A 12,803-nucleotide genomic window follows, 5' to 3' on the forward strand; every position below is an offset into this window, starting at 1 on the left:
TAAATGCCTGCTGCTGCTTTAATGATAAGACCTCTTAAACACAGCTGAATGCAGTGCACCAGTGGATTTTCTTTTTTTACCCTCTCTCTGCCCTAACTAAGAGACCGATTATTGATCTCTACCTGGATGTTCCTATTGCGAACAGGTCATTCATGAATACAAGCAGGACAAATAATGGTACACTGCCTAGGTAGTTTTAATAAACTGTAATCAGGACATAGTCTCTGTTGGGGAAAAAAGTCACCAGCCCAATTTTAATGAAGTATTTGCTTACATGACTGCAATGTCTGTGTACATTCTATGGGCCACACATTGGCTAGTGGAAGGCAACTTGGTTTTCCCTGAGTCCCTTGTCAGAGCGGACAAGGATACTTTTACTCAAGGGAAGTTTCCAAATGTCTTCTGTTGTCCTTGAGATGAGGCTTTGAGGGCTGCAGTGGATTTTCCTTGCTCTGACCACTCTACTGAAATAGAGGGATCTGAACCCAGAAGTGGTTAAACAGACACAGAAGAAATATAAGCCCATGGGAGCACTCAAGAATCCCAAACCTGAAGACAGGGGGAGAAAAGTAGATGAATTAATATCCCCAGGAGTTCTATGAAGGCTCTTTGAAAACCAGAGAAACCTTAGTTCAGAAATAGACAGCAAGGTGTTTTAAAGTTAGAAAATGTCAGACTTCGTCATTCTCAGATGGGTTTTTGTTCTACCAGTGTATGAATGTGCATGTTAGCTTGTTTGATGAAAGAGGAGATATAAGTTTTATACTTAACAACTGCTGAAGTGTTTTTTTTTGAGTAACACCATTGATATTTCTATATTTCAATGAAACAAAGCAGAACTATAGGGGTAGTTCTTCAGTAGCAGGAATGCAAGCAACCGTGAATATTAAAACAAGAACTCAGCTAAGGAAGCATCTGGAAAATGAGTGCCACCAAGAAGAAATGTTGACACCCTGCACCGTGTCCACCATGGCATTAGTCAGGCCATAGCCACTCATCTCCTTGTGTTTAAGTGGAGAGAAAAAAAATTTTTCTTTGAGAAAAATGGAAGAGTTCAAACTAACAAAATACATGAATGTTTTCCAAAAGTCTGAATCCTTTATTACTTCACCATTTCAAAGACCAAAGAATTATTTAGGACAGTATTATCATTAGGGTACTTTTGTTAATGAAAATATTTGGGCCAGTATCAAGAATAGTTGTTTTCAAATGTGAGTATGCATAAGAGGCTTTGAATAGTCTGTAATAACACAGATTCTTTGGCCTTAATTTTAAAGATTCTGGATAAATAGGTCTGGGCTGGAGTCCAGGACTATATGCTACATATTTTCAAGAAGAACAGGTCATTTTAATGCACCTACCCCAAAGATCCAATTCAAGAACTAATTAGTAGGGGCCACCTTCAGATTCACTTAATGAGGTAACTTTTTCCATTTTAGCCAGCCCCTTGTTGTATTACCTGACTATGGTTGACAAACATGGAGAAGTATTTAGCACAAGTCATTTAGCAGAAGTATTTGTAAGAGGAAAAACAGCTATAACATTTAAAAGGGGAACTGGCTTTTTACAAATCAGAGGCTGCTATCAACAAAACAGATTAGTAAGACTTATTTGGAGGGCAGATATAAACCTAAATTTGTTCCTGTGTGTTTTAATGCTTCTTGCCCAAACGAAGCTATTAAACCAAAGAAGCCAGAGGCACACTTCCCACCACATATAAAAATGCTCCAGCCAAGTGCAGCGGCTCATGCCTGTAATCCTAGCACTTTGGAAGGTCAAGACAAGTGGATCCCTTGAGCCTAGGAATTCAAGACCAGCCTGGGCAACACGGGGAAATGCCTTCTCTACCAAAAAATATAAAAACAATTAGCTGGGCATGGTGGCATGTGCCTGTGATCCCAGCTACTGAGGAGGCTGAGGCCAGGGGATCACCTGAGCCCAGGAGATTGAGGCTGCAGTTAAGTCAAGCACTCCGGCCTCGGCAACAGAGCCAGACTCTATCTCAAAAAAAAAAAAAAAAATAGGTTTCCTTAAATATTTGGTTCCAACACTGACTTTCAGAAATACAATGTTGCCTAGCACTTTTAGCCTAAATCTAAGACTCCCCCCCCACACACACACAATAGTTTGCAAATTTTATAAATTTACTTGTGATACATTTGCTCCTCCCAACCTTCCCCACTCCCAGTAGGTCCAGGGCTTTCATCAGATTCTTAAGGTGGGAGCCTTTGGACTGGCGGTCTGAGGATTCGGGTCCTAATCTTAGCTTGGCTTCTACTTGGTTTGGTGGCTTTTGACAAATAATTTCACCTCTCTACCACATAGTTTTCCCATCTATGAAATAAGAAAGCTGAATTCAAAAAATTGGAATATTTTTCCAGCTTCACAATTCTAGGAAGTACCAATAAAATTAGGAGCATCAGGCTCCCATCAAGAAGGTATCTTGACATGTTTTTGGACTAATGTCCTTATTTATGGGGGACGAACTGAAGTCCAGAGGGTTTACCGTACTATATAGTACGTGGGAGATATCGTTATGGTGGAAGATCAGAAATGGAACCCAGAGTTTCCAACTTATCCACCAACTCTCTCCTCTTTCTAATACACAGTTAAGTTTTAAAAGCTCTATTTCCAGCTCATACTTTCTCATTGGCCGACGGTACATTTCAGGCAGGATTTTCTTTTCTTGGCAGAGAGAGGGGTACAATGTGTTCTTTGGGGCTCTCTCCCAGATTTTCTCCAGGAGAGAACATATGCCCAGGTCCCCAGAGAATTGTGTTCCCACACTCACAGCTGTACAATAGGCAAGAAAAAGCTTCTACAAGCTTAAATAAACTATCAGCATTTGCAAAAGTGCTCTGAAGTGTCTTCACGAAATGTTCCAGGAGAATTGCTATTCTAAAAAGATCACTAGGTTACCTTGTCCTGGATTTTACCCTGTACTCAGGCATTAATACTTTAAGTGCAGCAGTGATACTCATTTATTCATCCAAAGTTCAACACTCAGTAAGCACAACTGGCAACAAAACAGACGGAGCCCTTGCTCTCATGTAGATTAATGTCCAGTGGGGAACTATAACCTCCTGCAAGTTCTCCTGCACTCCTGCCTGTGTGCTTTGGGAGGGAGAGAGAAGCTCTCCAAGAGACAGGCTCATGCTTCCTGTGAGTTGCCTGCTTCTAAATCACAAGCATAGTTCTGGGAGACTATTACCTTAGCATGAATCAGTTTATCCAAATTGCTTTGGTTAAACCTAACAGCATCAGGCTCTGTGTGGCTTTCCTCATTGTGTCAATACCTATTTGCTTATTAAAACTTTACTTGTCCAGTAATACCTAGATCAAACTCCTCCCTTTGAATCTCTCTGTGTAATTTTATCTCATGTACGTAAGAATGTACAGAGCAACCTCATTTATTTCTCGGTTATAGCACTGGGAGTAGAAGAATTTTCAGCGTTTACTAGTGTGCAGGAATTATAAGATGTTTAGTTTACCCTTTTTTATAGATAAGGAGAGTGTTATATAGAAGGAAGTCAGAGTCATTGTTAACCAATTATTATAAATCAAAAGGAAGGAAATGGAAAGTATATTTTTGTTAGCTTTTGTTCTGTGGAATGTTTTCATAAGATTATTTTGAATGTATTATTTAATCTAATTCTTGAAAACACTACTCAGAAGATACATTATTATGCCCCATTTACAGATGCAGTAAGTCTCAGTGGGGATAAATAACTTAAACCAGGTCAAACAGCTCCAAGTGGTAGCTGGCAGAGATGGGCTCAATCCCAGGCCTGTCTGAGGATGCCAGAACATGCCAACGTAGTTGTTTTCTCCGCCACCCCTCTCCACTTCTACACCAGGTCACAAGCGGGGAGGAGAAAATGTTGACACTTATTGAGAAAGAGAATTTAGACAGTGCAAATGAGAAACCACAGATCTCTGACAGCTTGGTCAGGAGTTCTATCTACTGCCCTCCTTCTGAGGCCCATCCTTAGACTCTGCCAGTCTTCATCACCACGTCCTTTCACACGGAGACTCCAACACTCCCACCCTACCACCACCACCAAGGTGCAGAGAGGAGGGAGCAGGGGTGAGAGCACCTGTGAAAGGATAACTGACAGCAGCATCTGCGAGCATCTGAGCTTCTGGCTGGCTATCCATCCAATGTGCCTTGACAATCATGCTAAATCTTTAAGTCCCAGAAAAGATAACACCTCAGAGTTGTGAAATGTAAAAACTGCAAGTCTGCACTTTGTGTATAGCACTTTTAAAGAGCACCTCCCAATTCTTCTTTCCAAGTACTACCCACCTTATACATATATGAGGTATTTGGCAGCTTTTTGCACCAAGAAGGTGGATAGAAATGGCTTGACAGATGAATGCATCAACTTCTCTGCTTCTCAGTAACAATACTGCATCATCTTCAGATAAACCTTCCCCAAATATTTTTGTAACAATGACAGCCTAAGTACCTCCAAAATAATGATGATAATCACACATTCCGGATGTTTGGAATTTTTCACTTTACAAGGTATCTTTACATTCACTATTTTCACTTAATTTCCACAAAAACTAAATAAAGTGAATAGGACAGTATTTTTTTTTAATTTATGGTTTTTTCTTTTTTTTAAGTATGACTGGCAAATAAAAGTAGTATACATATCTATGGGGTACAATATGATGTTTTGGTATAAGTATACATTGTAAAATAATTACCACAGTCAAGCTAATTAATGGATCTATCACCTCACATAGTCACCTTTTTTTGGTGGTGAAAATGCTTGAGATCTACTCTCTTAGGAAACTTCAGTTATACAACACGTTATTAGCAATGATAGCCATTAGGTCTCCTGAGGTTATTCACCTTACAACTGATGGTTTGGACCCTTGAGCAACATCTACCCTTTTCCCTACTCTCTAGACCCTGGTAGCCACCATTTCACTCTCAGTCACTGTGAGTTTGACATATTTTTAGAAGTCAGAGTAACTGTTAATAAATTATTATGAATCAAAAGGAAGGAAATGGAAAGTATATTTTTGTTAGCTTTTGTTCTGTGGTATGTTTTTATGAGCTATTTTAAATATGTTATTTAATCTAATTCTCAGAAAACATGACTCAGTAGATCTATTATTATGCCCCATGTACAGGTGCAGGAAGTCTCAGTGGGCATAAATAACTTAAGCCAGGTCAAACAGCTACAGGCAGTGGAACCTTTTTCTCCATTCAAATTTCTTCAGGCAACATTATCCATGTCAGACCCACCTAGGTCCCTGATTTTGTTGCCCTCACTATGTTCATGTAGACTGAGCTTTGTTGCTTTTTCACTTTCTCCAGTAGTTGCTGATGGTTACCCGACTACATACGTGCAATGTTGTATATGACAGATAATTTGCACACTCATTCAAACCCTTTTCCTCACTCCTTTCATGGGTTCAGGAAAAGTTGAAGCTTTGTGGAGAGAATAGAGATCTGAAAGGATGTGGTAAAGTAGCTTCCTTTCAAAGAGCAATTCTCAGGTCTCCTTGCATATGGCCCCCCGTGAGCGAAAGTGTAGCAAGTACTTCTGCATCGCTGCAGGGCATGTGGCTCTGCATACATATGCATAATGTCCTCTTCACACTTTGGAGCTACCAGATGCCTGGTTCTGCTGGGAAGAGGTTTGGTAACCCATTTGAAATTATGAGGATTCATAACGCATTTATGCAAGCTGCAGACCCCTCTAGATGACATCTCCTGCTCTAAAGAATGATTGAGAGAAGGATGTAACAGAGCAGAAAATGACAATGAAATATTAGCAGTGCAGTAGAGTTTACATGCGGCCCCCAGCTAGATGAGGGAAATACACAAGTCAAAAGAAGAGGCAAGCCTTCAGGCAACACAAAGGAAGCAAGAACCCTCTAGGTGTCAAGGACTAATTGTGTTGCTATGGGAAAGGCCCTGAGGCATTGATTCATTTTACAGGCTGGTGAACAGCCCTCAATCCTGGACGCCTCATGCTTTTAAGTGCTAGGTGAAGCTCCTCCGCCATTCCCACTGGAATGACTTAGCCCTGTGAGGTAGTGGAATGAGACTGGGGTTTGGTGGAGAAGGGCGATGTTTAGGATGGACTCAGACTAGGTCCAGACACTATGTGCGGTGGGGCTTTGTAACAGACTGGGATCCGCCTGTCCTGACACCACCCTCCAACCAAATCCTTCTCCACCAGCTCTCCAAATTTTGTTCTGAAACACTAAGCTCATGCCACCCACTCCAATCCCTTACAGTCGTCACCCCTCCCAGATACTAACACACTCTACCCAGGAGACTAGATTCCTGATCCTCAGAAGAGAACGCAAAGCCCTGAACAGCCCTGTCCTTGCTTTCAGCTCTTGTTACATAGCACTACTTGCATCTCCTGAAACACTCCTGTGCACCATGCCTTTGCCTTCTGCTTGCTCCTCCTGGAGTGCCTTTCTCACTTCTCCCCCTAGAGACATTTCCTACTCATTCTCTAAGAAGCAGCTGCCACTTGACTGGCAAGGTGAAGATCTTCTCATGACACCTTGCGCACGTCTCTACTTGACCACTTAGCACTCTCCACTAGAATTATATGCTACATGTTTTAGCCTGTATGAAACTATGGATTTCTGGAGTGTAGGAGCAATGCTTGCAAATATGCCTTTTTATCCTTTACACTGAGCCAAATATCTGGCATATAAGACTGGTAAATACATGTTGATTGAAAGAAAATGAAGAAATTACTCACTAATTTCTCTCCCACATGCTTTTAACAAAACAGCATGTGAGCCGTTATCATTCTCTGATATACACTATAGTGGTGATACTGGAGAAAAAGAGACAAGAGATCAGAGTACTAGCTTGGCATCTTTATCTTAAAGCCCATGCCTTAGGGTAAGTTCATTTTCCCCATTAAAGGCACTCCTCTGATACAATGTTAGGTTCCTATCAGGTCACAGCATTAAAGGTCTTAGAGAAAGGCAGTGATCTGTACTATAAAGAGCTCAGACTTTTCAATCAGATGGTCCTGTGTTTGAATCCAGACATTTCTACAAGCAGTAACTGGAGCTGGAAAAATGCTCAGAATCTAGCTGAATTTCAGGTCTCTCCTTGGTAAAATGAAGAGGATAATACCTACCCCACAGTAGTATAAATAAAATAAAATTATAACTGCCAAGATGGTAGCTCATTTTAGGTTCTCAATAAACGGCAACATTTATTTTTTACATTTTCAGCCTTAACCCCTTTTGCTTCTTGGTTCCCACAAAGTTTTGCTCTTTCTCTAGAATAGAGATCCTCCTTGCTAAGGTATTAGAGGGTGATCTATACACCAGAGTCATTTGGGGTGATTTTCCAAATGATATCCTCACATCCCTTTCAAGAAACACTTCTGTAGCATACCATCACTGTTACTGATGGAAGCATGTTTTCTTTCTCAGGAGCTGTCAGACAAAAATGGGGCTGAGAATTACTTCTCCAGAACACGCTTCTACAAGCCTTACTCTTTCACAGTCATAATTCTAGCCGGGACCAAAACATTCTCATTCTGAAACTATTATAACAGATTTCTAGCTGACCTCCCTATTTAGAGGTTATCCCCGTCAGTCCATCTTGTATACAATGGCAAGAATCATCTCGCAAACTCCAGAAAGACGGAGTGAATTTCTGATAAAACGGGCACATCAGTAGCCACCAAGGGAAGAGCAAGCCCCATCTCCTATACCGACACTCTGCACTGCTTCACCTACTTGTGCCTTTGACTATGTTATTGCTTTTAACTGGAGGGGTCCTTTTCTCCCTAGCTGCTTTCCCTCCCCACACAGTTTAAGAATTTCTACACATCATTCAAGACAAACTCAAGTGCAGCTAACTGTCTGCTCCTCTGCTCCTCTGTGGCACCAATGTACCTAGCACACCTCTGTTTGTGTGTTCACCATAATCTGTTACAAGTTATTAACTCATGAGTCTTCTGTATTAGATTGTAAATTCTTAAAGGGAAGAGGTTGTGTCTTAATCATTCATGTTTCTTCTTATAAAGTAGATGCTCACTAAATTTTTATTGAACTGTACTAAACTGAACTGAGATGATACCCTGTTCATGCTCCATTAAATCATTTACCTTGCTACACTCCCTAATAGGATGTGTGCACTGTTTGCATCTGTGTCTGCATGGCAGTCATTGCTGGGGTTTTCTCATCACTTTTACATTTTTTCCTTTGGTCCTTTCTTTTCTAACAGAGATTATACAAAAAAGAAGAGTTGTACATTTACTGGTCCACTTTATTTCAAAATCTAGGGATGCTGGGTAAACCCTCCAGCCAACACAGGGATTCGGGAGAAAAAGGCTTTTGTTAAAGCATCTTGCCACTTCCTACTCATTAAATCCAAACTTCCTCAGGTGGACTGCAAGATAGTACACCAACTTGATTGAACCTCTACCCAATCTAGCTGTCTGGACTAGCCCAGAATGCATAATTGTTTTTCTTTGTGATTGTGCTGTGAACAGAACAGGATTCTCTTCCTGCATGTTTCCCTCCCTAGCGAGAACAGTACTGCGGGCTCAGATCTCTCTGGAATATCCATTACTCTATGATGGAGGCGTTGCCTCTTGAGGTCCCAGGAATTGTTGGCTTGTCCTTGATTCGACATTAATCTATTTATTTATCAAACATTTATTGATGCTTTTCCTTATGTCAAATGCTAAGGTAAGTCCTAGGGAAATAAAGATGTATAACAACAACAACAAAAAATGTCTGGCTCACAAAGAAGTTACTTAGGATGGGGAGAAGACAGAATGTAAACAAATGACAGTATAATAATGCAAATGGAAAACAGGTCCATAAGTACAATGCTGGAGGGGCCCGGTGGAAGCAGAAAAAGAGAAGCTGATGTTGTTTTCCACTTATTAGCTATGCAGAGAACCTGAAAGCACCGAACACAGGTATCCTGCTCAGGCTGCAAACATCCCTCATGAATTTGAAAATGCTCTTTGAGAAGACTGCTAGCCCGATCGCATAAATCACTGTTGTGGTTACGTGAGTGACACTACAAGCTTAAATGTCCCCTCTGAAGAGCCATTGTCCTAACAGAAGATCGTTGCTGTCTCACTGCAGCATCCTGAACTCTCTGCTCTCCAGCATATGCAACTCCCTGACTTCGAACAACTACAAGATACACTATATAAGTGAGAAGGAAATACAGATGAGGAATACTCAAGAAGAACCTTCAATAAAAGGCTGTTCCAGCTCTAACTCTAGAAGTGTACTGCCCAGCATATTAAACACTAGCCACAGGTAGCTATTTAAATTTAAATTATTTAAAATTAAATAAAATTAAAATTCCAGTTCTGCAGTGGCAACAACTACATTTCAAGAGCTCATTAACACACATGGCTAGTGGCTACCATGTAGTACAGATACTGAACATTTTCACCACCCTAGAATGTTCTGTTGGACAGTGCTGCTTTAGGAAATAATCTGAACTATTTATTCGCCAGTTTATCTTATGATTTTGGGAACTGTTTACTTTTTCAAAACCTCAACTCTGGCTTGGGAGGCAATAGTTGAAAGCAAAAGTTAACTACTTTTGAAGGGCGTACAGTCTAGTGGGGAGGGCAATATTTTAAAAAGGAAAAAACACTAGACAAATGTGCTGTGGATGGTATGAAGGCACAGACACAAAGCAGTCTAACTTTGACTTACAAAGTAAGAGAAGACCTCAAAGCAAAGGGGACACGATGTGATTTTTATAGGATGTGTAGCAACTTTCCTAATTTACGAAGTGGAAAGGGCACTGGAAATGGTGACAACAGCATATGCAGAGTCACTAGGCGGGAAGAGCTTAGTGCACACGGGGAACTGCAAGTCCCCAGTATTCTTGGAGAATAGTGTAAACTTTTGGGAAGTTGGTGAGAGCAGGCTGACAAAGTAGCAGACATGCGTATTGGGTGAGCAGGTGGAAGGAAGAAGAGTTACAAATTGTGTAACACAGTAGTTAGAGGACTGAAGTTTCATAAAACGGGGTTTATGCTCAAAATTATCCACTGCTAGCTTTATTATCATAATTTTAAACATCTCTTTGAAGCCCTTTTTTCTTATCTATAAAATGGTATTAATAATACTGCCAACCTTTTATGATTGTTTTGTGGATTAAATGAGACAACATGCTTGTCACAGTGCATGGGACATATCAAACATCAAAAATCAAGTCATGGCCATTTATTCTATAAGAAATGAGGGGTTACAAAAAGATTTGAGGAGTAAAATAAAATGACTGTTTCATACACAGAAGACACAAAGCAATTACTAATGTTAATAATAATAATTAAAATAATAGCTAATATTTACTGGGTATTTATTACATATTGGGCATGATTTCAAACATGTGAAATAAGCTAATTCATTTAGTCTGCTCAAAAACCCAACCATTATTAGCTTTCCTTTACAGATGGGAAAATGAAGGTATAAAGAAATTAAATGATTTTTTACAGTACTAATAATTGACGGCAGTGGGATTCCAATCCAGGCATCTGGCTCTTGAATCTATACCCTTAGCTCTCAGGCTGTTCTGTCTCTGTTGGAAATTCTTTGACAAAATCCTGCCTAATATTATATTGAATGATTTCACCCCACAGCATGACATCAGACTCATTTATTTAAGAACATATCTTCAAAACAAGTTTCTCACGTCAGGAAAGCCAGTAAGCCAGTATGAGTGCTCTAGAAATAGGCCACAGAAGGCCATCAAAATAAAAACAACTAGTTGTTTGATAAACTGAGTATCTTTTGAAGAGTAGGTTCAAAAGACTCCTTGAACAACCGAGACCTGACTACAATTCCAGGGCATTCTCAACCACAGTCAACCTGTAATAACTTCTCACTTTGTATTAGGTCCCTATAAACATCAGCTTCCTCTTAGGAAAATGTGGATAATACCTGCCTCATAGCATTGCAGCATTGCAAAAAGTATTAAATAAGAGTGTATAGGAAGGATGTGTGTGTGTGTGTGTGTGTGTGTGTGTGTGTGTGAGACAGAGTCTTGCTCTGTCACCCAGGCTGGAGTGCAGTGGCATGATCTCTGCTCACTGCAACCTCTGCCTCCCAGGTTCAAGCGATTCTCCTGCTTCAGCCTCCAGAGTGGCTGGGACTACAGGTGCATACCACCATGCCTGGCTAACTTTTGTATTTTTAGTAGAAAAGTAGTTTTGTCATGTTGGCCAGAGGCTGGTCTTGAACTCCTGGCCTCAGGTCATCCACCTACCCTGGCCTCCCAAAGTGCTGGGATAACAGGCATAAGCCACTGCGCCTAGCCTACAGAAAAGATTTCTAAAGTGTGTTCATTGGGAAGTAGCTTTTGCTGCTCTGATTTTTGCTCTTTTACTTAAAGCATCATTTCCCAGTATGAGGTCTCTGGAACCCTGGAAAACATTTCACAGGACTAACTTGAACCCTTACATACCTTAAGGATGGAGAGGAGGGTATCATAAAAACAAACTCCTTCAAAACAAACACAACCCAGTGTACGACCTTCACTCTACTCTTCTTATTTAGACCTTTCTCTGATTTAGGATCCAACAACACTTTGCAGTGTGTTCCTGTGTTTACTCAAATCTGGGACCAGGTGAGCCTGACACATCGATGCTGTCACTGACTGACCTCACTAACTGTTTCATCTCTCAGGGATGTTCTTTCAGATGTCTTTTCTTCCAACATTCTGTCCTTTTGTTTGATGTTCTTCCTCACCTGTCTACTTTAATGAGTGAGATAATAAAACTATCATTCAAATTTGTTTCTGTCCTTTAGTGCCCAGCGTCTCCTTGCAGAACCATGGCTAGGACAACCACACGTTGCCCAGCATAAGATACTGGCTGGAGTCAGCCTTGCTGATGGGCCTACGCTCCTCTCACTGACAATGGCAAGCAATAATAGTGGAAGGTAATATTCTTAAGCCACCAAAAGCAAATCCTCTTTTATTGGTCCTCCACATTTGGTAGGATGAGAAATTCAGATCCAAGGCATCAGCCAAGAAGTCAATGGAATCAAAGTCTACGAAGTGTCAGAATTTGGGAAGAGATGGGTTTGGATGGTGGATGTACAGTTACCAAGCTCTGAGTGGAATAAAATTCTGGAGAGATTAAGCAGGATGGTGGCTGGTAAGAGAATCGGAAAGTTGAATGTTGCTTTGGCACTTGATTAAAAGCAGATTGTTGGGAGCTGAGTTGTCATGGGAATCTCAGCGGACTAGAAAGTTCACTGTGAGTTTGAGGCCTGGAATTACCAGCTATGTGACCTTGAGCAAATCACTTAACCTGTTTCATTCTCTCTTGTTTTTTCATCTCCAAAATGCAGATAATGGTGAGAAATAATAAAAACCGCAAAGAGATTTTCTTTTTTAACTGAAGAAATATATAGAAGTTTATATTTTTAGACTGCCTTTGAATTTGTGAACTATTCTCACATAAAGAGTTTATGCGAAAGTGCTTGGCAAGGCGGTGGCTCGTAAATGTTGATTAAAACATCTTCAAACCAGTATTTCAGTACCATATTCTAACGGCCATTTTTAAGGGACAAAGAGGTTAAATATCTTGACCAAGGTTATGCTGCTGTTAAGTTCACCCAGGCAGTATAGCGCCAGAGCCAGTGTTCCTTCCCATTACGGTGCACATCCTCCATGGTTGAGGGGCCTTACAGTCACAGTGGCTTATCTGCGTTTGAAAGTCAAAGGTATCAGGTTGGCTTCTGAGAGGTTGATGACAGCTACTCAGAGTCCTCACCTGACACCAGGACTTTCTGATACCACTTCCTTTTTC

General features: G+C 40.7%; 1 protein-coding gene across 11 annotated transcripts in view; it reads right to left on the reverse strand.

The window, feature by feature from the left end:
• Window positions 1-12,803, reverse strand: part of SEMA6D (semaphorin 6D) — a 552,663-nt gene that overhangs the window by 378,296 nt on the left and 161,564 nt on the right. The gene's annotated exons all lie outside the window — the stretch shown is intronic.

This window comes from Sapajus apella, unplaced genomic scaffold (assembly GCF_009761245.1).
Source record: "Sapajus apella isolate SASKATOON/1434 unplaced genomic scaffold, GSC_monkey_1.0 scaffold37, whole genome shotgun sequence".
Classification (NCBI taxonomy): Eukaryota; Metazoa; Chordata; class Mammalia; order Primates; family Cebidae; genus Sapajus; species Sapajus apella.